The sequence below is a fragment of the Xiphophorus couchianus genome, chromosome 1 (assembly GCF_001444195.1).
Source record: "Xiphophorus couchianus chromosome 1, X_couchianus-1.0, whole genome shotgun sequence".
Lineage (NCBI taxonomy): Eukaryota > Metazoa > Chordata > Actinopteri > Cyprinodontiformes > Poeciliidae > Xiphophorus > Xiphophorus couchianus.
Genome location: NC_040228.1, coordinates 5,722,542 through 5,732,456, shown reverse-complemented (window position 1 = coordinate 5,732,456; position 9,915 = coordinate 5,722,542). Strand labels below are relative to the sequence as shown.

General features: G+C 38.3%; 1 long non-coding RNA gene across 1 annotated transcript; it reads left to right on the top strand.

Annotated features, from left to right (window-relative positions):
- The first annotated feature begins 1,192 nt into the window (after positions 1–1,192).
- Positions 1,193–2,294, top strand: LOC114142631 (uncharacterized). The gene is made up of 3 exons (XR_003595084.1): positions 1,193–1,300; positions 1,756–1,852; positions 1,941–2,294. It is a non-coding gene; the product is annotated as an uncharacterized LOC114142631 (long non-coding RNA).
- The last annotated feature ends 7,621 nt before the right edge of the window (positions 2,295–9,915 follow it).

The window sequence follows — 9,915 nt, the reverse complement described above, 5'->3', positions numbered from 1 at the left end:
TCATTGGGTTGAATCAGTTATATAATGCTCAAAAGAGGAGTTATGTGATGTAAAAATATTTCTAGGCTTTTATTTTTAAATTTTCATTATGCTTCATTTCAAAGGACCAAACTAATACCATGTGTAACAGTGCTTTGGATGAAAAAGTCACATAAAGCCAAAAAGAGCAATTACATGATGTAAAAATATTCAAGGCTTTTATTTTGAAATTTTCTTTATGCTTCATTTCAAAAGGCCAAACTAATCCCATGTCTAATAGTCATTGGGTTAAATCAGTTATATAATGCTCAAAAGAGCAATTATCTGATGTAAAAATTGTCAAGGCTTTTATTTTGAAATTTTTGTTAAGCTTCATTTGAAAGGGCCAAACTAATACCATGTCTAATAGTCATTTGGTTAAATCAGTTATATAATGCTCAAAGGAGCAAATACCTGATGTAAAAATTGTCAAGACTTTTATTTTGAAATTTTCATTAAGCTTAATTTTAAATTGCCACACTAATTCCCTGTGTAACAATGGTTGGGTAAAATGAGTTATAAAAAGCCCAAAACACAAGTAGTTCTAAAGGCCAGCTCAGTCCTCCTCTGTAGTAACTGACAGTTCCACCATGTTTGTAGTTCTGACATTCAGCTCAGACTTCTTTTGTAGGCACTGAGTGTCCGTCATGTTGTAGTTCTAACCTTCAGTCATTGTAGTTCTAAAGAGCAGTTCAGCTGTCATGTGAGTGAGACAGAGAGGGAGAGACAGGATTCTGTTTGAAGCAGATAGTTTTTCTGGTCAAAGCAGGCTGAACATATCTTTCTCTAAATGCTGTCAATAGCATGTGGGATATCATTAGAATGTTGTCTGTAATTGACTTACTCCACTCAGTATATTAAACATGGCTAATAAGTAAGAAAATAGCTAATAGCTTATTTAAGGTAAAAGGCTAATGCTAATGAACTGCCTTGCACAGCAAGGCAGTTCCCTAACCTGAGAGAAAAATATAATGCATGCTAATATTAATGCACCGCCTATGGCGGTGCATTAACCTGAGGGGGATATTGAGGCTTTTATTTTGAAAAAAAGACATAAGCTTCATATTAAATGACCACACTAATTAAAATGTCTAACAGTGTTTGGGTTAAATCCGTTATTTACTGTCCAAAACAGCCAATAGTTCTAAATGGCAGCTCAGCCCTCTGTTTGCAATCATGTAGTTGCACTTCTTTACCAGACTGCACACTACTCCCAACTCCAGCTGCCAACTGTTCCTCCTGCACAAGTGATTTACAAAGATGGCACAGACCAAGAACACAGGTAAGAAAAAAAGAGTGGAACACTTTGTCCTATGGTATGTGATATCCTACCATATACTAAATATACTACATATACTAAATTACATATACTGTCATGTGTATGATCTTAAAATAACAGTACTATAGTTATGTACACAATTTATTCCTCCTTTGATTGTGTCGCACAGCCATTTAGGTTCCTTTCCCACTTGTATTTTATAATTGCCACATAACATTTGTTGCAATCTCAATATTACTTGTGTCAAATATAATTTCTCTCATAATTTGTTTGGAAAATGTCTTTTTTGTAGGCAGTGGGAAAAAAAATACAGGCTCAACTGCTGTCAATTAGTTTTATTTGCAAGTTGGGTAAAAATCTAAACGGTGCCAAATCAGTCCCATTATGTGCTAACAAATTGCTCAACCATCCCTTTATTTGTTCTTTAGTTTGACATCTTTCTGTGTATTTCTTGTAAGGGGAAACAACCTGAACTTGTCAGCAAAGTGGTGGTGAGGAAGCCCAAAACTATGGGGGAAAGATATCTGCACTCCACATTTTACAGAGCTTACACAGGTATAACGTTTGGTTTATTTTTTTGTACCTATGTTTCCTTTGTCAAAACTTATTATGATTATTATGATTTTGTCACTGATGTTTGCAGGAGCACTTCCAGATCCCGACATTCTGGCATCAGGAGAACAACTACGCCAGCTGGAGTCCCAACCACTTATGGCTCTTGTACTAGATGGTCTTTCAAATTTGGAGCTGGTTCCATCCAAACTTGGGCCTGTGCCACAGGGCTCACCAATGTTTTATCAATGCCCACCTGAGAAGTCATCTGGTAGCATCATTTTGCACCACATGGCTCCAGACTTCCCTTCTCGTCCTTTGATGCTTCATAGTCTTCCGAATATGTGTTTTGTGCCCAAACTCGGTCAACTTATGCATCTTCAGTCTCTGCAAGTGTCACTGGAAATGTCTTATGAAATAGAGGCCAGAACAAGAGAGTTTAAGTATGTGCAACTATTGTTAGTTAGATTTGATATATATTAATTGATTTGTTTTCCTTGCAATTCAACTTAAACAAGAAAATACAAAAAGAATAGTACAGTATGCTGCTCAAGTGTGTTTTAATTGAAATTTTTTTTAAAGTCTAGACATTTAAATAACTTTTTACACAGCACTACAACAATTAACTTACAGAAATAATTTAGTCTGCAACACAAAATGGGCCTTGATAATTTGCCAAAACACAACAGTTGTGCCAGATTTGATTGACAGTTCCTATTAAAGTGAGAGGCACCGGAGAATCCCAGATGTGGTAGCACTTTACTCTGGCGATTGCTCGCTCTACAGTGATTCGCAGTGGATCAATGGTCTGGGTCTCCTCTGTCTCTTTCTTGCTGAACTGGCCAGGATGCCTAAATGGAGGAATGGTGAGTTTGGCTCCAACTTCATGAAGGAGGTCTTGAATGAGGAAGCCTTTATCTGCCATGACTTCATCTCCCAGCTCAAGCAGAGGAAGGATTCCACTAACCTTCGTTATTTCTTTGTCTGAGATGCAGCCTGTGTACAACGCTGAGACAGTTCAGCTGGTAATATATCACCAAGACTGAAATCCGCGCTTGGGAGACGGCGGCTCTTGAGGACAATGGACTGGCACAGCAGGGTGCGAGGACCAACGGTCAAAAGGAAACATTGTGCCTGAAAACAGAAAAAGGGGAAACTGGCGGGCTGGTTGACCCAGCTGATGATTAGGACGCCACCAATTCCGAATTCCTTACAATATGTTTTTCAATTTGTTTTCCTTTTTCTTGTAAATAAAAATTAAACTGGACAAAATTCTCTCCTGTAATAAACCATCCCCCAGATTCAGGTTATACTAGCAGATCATTTACAGCATAGAGTGCTGTTAAACTACAGCTAATGTGTACGATCATCTGCAATTTCTGTTTTGCATTTTTCCTCTTATAAGTTTACTCTAATTCTGTACTGCTGCAGAAACCCCCTGCCCCCTGAATGAACCAGATTTTGAGAGCCCTGCTGGACTGGAAAGAACAAATTTTTTCTTCAATCACCAACTTTAGCCTTCCCTGACCTTTAAAACAAAGGTGTAGTTCAGTCCGGTTAAACCAGCCAGCTCCACAAAGCCTGCCAGTAGAATATGATCCAGGGTGCAAAATTAAGTCCTCAACTCAGTTTTTGCGCTTTGGTGAGTCTTTTATTGATTGTTTTTTTTCTGTCCGCTATATAAATTCTGAGCAGATACAGGGGATTCCCCCAGAAAACCTGCTAAGCCCGATGGTAGGGCCGCTAGGGCAGTCCACTAGCAGCCCACCATGTTCTTGTGTTGAAACATTTTTAAAACATACAAAAATATCGAAAGTACACGAGAAGGCATCATGTTTTGGAAATAATATTGTGTGAGGACAGGTAAAGGGATGATTGGTGCACAAACCCCTCATGTCCAGTTCAGTGTGTCAACTATAAACCTCGCTTAATCTGTTTTTACTGTTACTGCTGTAGAAAAAAAAAACAAAGGACACTTAGTTTGGTTGCTGCAGGTAAAGCCTGCTGGCTTTATGATCACACCCATGCAAAAACCTTTTATGACTTAAAAAGTATCATAAAGGCCCAACTCACATTTGTCAAACTACATCATAAAGGCCCTGATTTATTTATTTAGACGCCATGCGATGGGCTGGCGACCCGTCTAGGATATACCTCACCTCTCACCCAATGACTGAGACAGGCACCAGGCCCAAAGAACCGCCAAAGATAGCCATATATATATATATATATATATAGACCAAAAGTTTGGACACACCTTCTAATTCAATGAGTTTCCTTTATTTTCATGACTATTGACATTGTAGATTCACACTGAAGGCATCAAAACTATGAATAACACATGTGGAAATATGCACTAAACAAAAAAGTGTAAAACAACTGAAAATACCCCTTATATTCTAGTTTCTTCAAAGTAGCAACCTGTTGCTGTGATTACTGCTTTGCACACACTCGGCATTTTCTTGATGAGCTTCAAGAGGTCGTCACCTGAAATGGTTTTCACTTCATAGGTCAACCTGCCCTGTCAGGTTAATAAGTGGGATTTCTTGCCTTATAAATAGTCATGAAAATAAAGAAAACCCATTGAATTAGAAGGTGTGTCCAAACTTTTGGTCTGTACTGTATGTGTTGAAACATGAGATAATAAGGGTCAATGTAAATTAGAACCAAATGAAAAAGAAAAACATGGGAAATATCCTGTTTTTTTTTTGTTTGTTTTTTTTTTTTTACTCTTAGGATGGTCTTCCCTGTTCACTTGTACAAAACTTATTTTATTTCCATCGAGCCAGTGGAGGAAACCTGGACGTGTGTATTTGAAACAAGGAAAACAAAAACAAAAGAAACCGAATCCATCTCCTGCTCTGACAACCAGCAGACGTTCAGATGAGGCGCAGGACACGGCGTGCGTGAACGTGGACAGATTCCGTCAATACACGAACTGACGGAGCCGTGGAACCGAAAACTGAAGAAAAAAAACAACCAACACGCGTCTTGGTCAGGAATGAGAATCTCTGGACCCGTCATACATGGAGGCATAAATCAATCTTAAGGCCACGTTTTCTACTTCAGCTCGATGTTGTCATGAGCGGCGCGTCATCGGTGAGCAGCGAGTTTCCACATCGCAGGCGCGCAGCAGAGAGAAGCGGCTGAAACAAGAGACGCAGCTGATGGTCAATTTGTTCCCTGATGTCTTAGAGAAAACCTTCTAGACATCGTTCTTCCGTCTTTTTCATTCTTAAGAAGGAAAACGTTGCTCAGAGTCCGGTCGCGAGGCTAAATGAGTTGATTTGTTGAAAGTGTTTCTGTGTGAGTCACTTCAGATCAATGTTAGCAAAGGAGTATTTACATTAAAAATATATATTTGTATGTTATGACACAGAAATATAAGGACTGACGCGAGTCTGTATTTAATAAGGCTGAACACTTTCTAAATAAGCTGTGACTTACTGCCACCTGCTGGTCAAAATAACAGCAGGACTGTTACTGTTTCCTGTAGGTGAAATAAAAGATTCCAAGCAAATGATCCAAGTGCATAACTGATGTCACAGGGACTCTTTAGAGCTTTTTCTTACTTATTTTGTCCTTCTGTTAGTATTTATCAGCAAATAAAAGCAGATGTTTATTACCATCAGTCTTTATCCAGCTGGACCAAAATTCATCAATGGAACATAAAGAGTATTTACCTTTATCTCTGGATGTTCTAGTCTCTTCATTGCTTTCCCAAATCTATCCAGATAAACATTTGGATTAAAAAAAAGAAAGAAGTACAAAAAAAAACTATCGTCAAATTGAAAAATAATGACAATGAAATAAACCAGTGAATCATAAAATAAGTGCTTGAGTAAATATTAACATCACTGCCAGTCAGCATTTGGCTGCTGTCACAACAGGAAGTCTGTGTTGATCGTTCTCAGTCAGGCTGTGCATCCGGACTGCATCTTATGTCATTCCTTCTGCTAAAATATTCAGACTCTGTCAGGTTAGATGAGGATTGTGTAGCCCAGCCACAAATTCCCTATGAGACTGTGTTCTGGGCTTTGACTGGACCAATCCCGAACATCCATCTTGTTGTCTTCAAACCATTTCATGACTTTTTTTTAGTAAAGTAAAAGTCTTGAAAATACTTTTTTTTCCCTGACTTACATTGACCCTAACAACTCTCGCATATTTAGTATTGATCTCCTGCATATTTTGTATTATTGTTAGTAGTAATATTTGGAGTATTTACAGATATTCTGTGGAACGTACCTCCCAATTCTTAGCGGCAACTCTACCAGACTTCTCTGCAGAGCATGAGAAAAATATCGAAAGAAAATGCAGTTTAGGAAGCTGAAATAAGCACAACTCTGCTTCACGCACTATTAGCTGGTGTTTGCAAAGCAAGGCCAGGAGTGCGATTCATTTTTCCGGCCCTGATTGGCTCAAGAGCGAAGACAAACAAAACCCTGAATGATACGTGTTGCGGCAGTAGTGAGACGTTTTTTCATTGCGTGTATTAATGCGTTTTAAAATATATTCCTTGTTTGCGCTACTAAAAAGGGCAGTTGCTTTAGAGCGGTATTGCGTTAGCCACCAAAAGGTCACACCGGTCTTCAGAAGGTCAGTGATTGCAGCACAATAAATAATATGAACAAATAAACAAACTGACAGAAGAAAACATGTCAGACGCAAAGTTGTGCTGTTCAAATTGTGTAATTATAAAAACATTTCACATTTTTGAGTCATTCAATAAAAAAAAATAAAAAAAATGTTCACAGCTTCCATTAAAAACAACATACTCCACAAAAACAAATGAATATGCAGTTTAACAAAAGGGTTTTATACATTTGATATTCTGAGCTAGGAGACAGAGAAAAGCACAGGTAAAAATGATTTACAGATATAGGGGGAAATAATTGTTCGCCATCAGTTGAAGGTTGTCAAGGTCACTCATAACATGAGGATGGAACACAGTAAGAATACAGATCAGCACGGCGGGTGGGATCTTACGTCACAAACAGGAGAATGACAGCATAGAGTATCAGCACTTTTAACATTACACCGCTGATTTAAAAATTGAAGTGCAAGATATCATACATAAATTATTTGCATAAATATGTCGATACAAAATAAAGAACAACAGTTAATTTGCGAAGCTGCTTTGGCACGATTGCAGAGTTACAGTACTGAAATAATTAGGTCCAAACGTAAAATGCACTGTAGAATTTACTGTGTGTTACCAATGTGCCTCATCTCTTTCAGGTCTAACACATCATTCAGTCAAACAAAACAATTTCCTTCATGAACTAAAAGATGGATATCTTGGGATTACTCAAACTGGATTTTCATGTGTCTATCTGCCTACGTTAGGTAGGCAGATAGACAATAGTAGTATATATATATATATATATATATATATATATATATATAAATAGTAGTCAATATTTGATTGACTTTGGTTTCACTTAACCTACTGCTGAAGAGCAATCCTTTTGAGTTTTGAAATGAGCAAGGCTGTGTCAGACTAAATAACTGAACAGCCAAACACTGAAGCAAAATCCCATCATTCCATTTGGGGTCAAGTACTGAAGTGCAAATGTTTCACATCAGGTCAGCAGTTTGCTGCGGATAACTTTTAAAGAGTCGCTTGCAACTTTACCGTGCTGAATGTCCAAGCTGGGGTTTAGAGTTATTGTGAAGATGTTTTATTATCAGATATTGTCTTATGTTTGGCTAAACACATTTATATAGAAAGTCTTAGGAATCGGAATTTTTTTTACTAATTTGGGTTCAGAAAATATTTTATTTTTATTTCATTTGTTGCCCATAAAAATCTTTATATTGTTACAGAACCAACAAGCGAAGGATAGTTGAAAAAATCTGTAATTTTTTCCCCATAACGTTTTAGCTCCTACGTCTAAATAAATACAGTTTACTGAGAGTAAATCAGTTGTAGATAACAGGTTTTAAAAAATATATGCATGTTTTCATTTTATTTTATATAACATCGACCAGCATGTTAATATGCCTGTTAGATTTTGGGTTTATCCTTCCTATGGTGTTAGGGTCCCTACGGACCCGTTTTGAGTTTTAGCATGCATAAAAGTACTTCATACATTTGTTTTTTGCGTTGAAACTTTTTGACTGTGTCAGGGACTTCCATTTAAACAAAGTAAAATCAATTTATTTTTTTTTTTACTAAATTATAAAGTGCTCTGGTGAAAAAAATGACTATTGTGGTGTTCGGGTTATTTGTGACCCGGTTAAAATTTTCGATTATAAAACAATAAAAAATGCCAAAAATTAAATCATGAACACACAATCAACCAACAGCCTCTTCCTCCAACCACTTGAGCTTCATTTAGGGGCTTTTCTCTTTGCCTTTTTGCGAGAACAAACAAAGGGAGACATGTCCAGGCTTGTCAAGCCATTTGAGTGTAGAGGTGGTGACTTGCAGAGTACACATCTCCAATTCACAGGATGCAACAATGAGGAGAAGATTCACTGTAAATGAAGCTTTGGATCACATCTTTGCTGCAAATGAGGCAGAGGACACACAGGATTTTAGCGATGGGGATGAGCAGGCCTCTGAGAATGAAGATGATGTGGAGTACCAATTGGAAGAAACAGACACAACTGATCAGTCTGAAGAGGAGGTCACTGGTGCTGAAGCTGCCCCTGCTGAATCATTCCAATCCAAACGTGGCAACATCCGTTGGAGCACAGTTCCTCCTGATGTGCATGGAAGGACAGCTGCTGCAAACATCATCAAAATGACCCCTGGGGTCACGAGGTTTGCTGTGACAAGAGTACGTGACATCAAGACGTGCTTTGATCTTTTTTTGCCATTGTCACTAAAAAAAGTCATAATTGCCATGACAAACCTTGAGGGGAAAAAAGTCCATGGCAACACGTGGAAAGACATTGATGAGACGTACCTGGATGCCTACATTGGTGTTCTCCTCCTTGCTACAGATCCAGCAATGAGGCAACTGAGAGTCTCTGGGATGCATCAACGGGCAGAAATATTTTCCGGGCAACAATGTCTCTTCGGACCTTTCAGATGATCTCAAGAGTCCTCAGATTTGACAATCGAGACACCAGAGCAAAATCTGACAAGCTTGCTCCCATCAGGGATGTTTGGGAGAGATGGGTGCAACTCCTTCCACTGATGTTCAACCCAGGGCCAGAGGTGACAGTGGATGAACGTTTTCTCCCTTTCCGAGGAAAATGCCCGTTCCGGCAATACATGCCCAGCAAGCCAGGCAAATATGGCATAAAAATCTGGGCAGCCTGTGATGCTAAAACAAGCTATGCGTGGAACCTACAGATTTACACAGGCAAATCTGCAAGCGGCATCCCTGAAAAAAACCAAGGAAAACGTGTAGTCCTCGATTTGACTACTGGACTGCAGGGTCACAACATCACTTGTGGCAATTTTTTAACTGATTATTTTGTTGCCCTCTTCTCTTAAGGTTCATTTGACCACTTTTTAGACATTGAAAACGAGGGGTATGCTGTTAAAACAAAAGCCCAGGGGGCCACAAAAAAATATTAAAACCAATCTTTTCATGGATGAGGGAGCCCAACCAGCTAAACAAGAGTTAAGAAAAACATTGGATGATAAAAGATTGTTTTTAGGGTATTTTATGGCTGATTTAATACACGGGTCCAAAATGACCCGCTAACACCAGAGGAAGGTTAAACTGTATGCATACAGTTTAGGTACTTGCTATCGATACTCACACAGTAACTTTTGAAGACAAATTTATTTTATTTATAACATAGGCTGGCTGTTCTTCTCTGACTGTTTTATAAAAATCACAAATGGAGGCATACAGATCGCTTAGCCTTCAAAAATGCTTTATCAAATTACTGGTTAAAAGATGCATTTTCACTAGAATTTAGATTTGTAGTCCGACCAGAAATCTGAACTATTTGCCTGATGGTGCCTCGAACTTCAAACTCGGTTTCTTTCCATATAAAATGTATGACACTTTAACAGAAACTGCAGGCGTGTCTCTGTGTCTGGTGAATTTTTGGTTAAAACATGTTTGTTTTTCCTTCAGTGGGTAGAGAATCCAGAA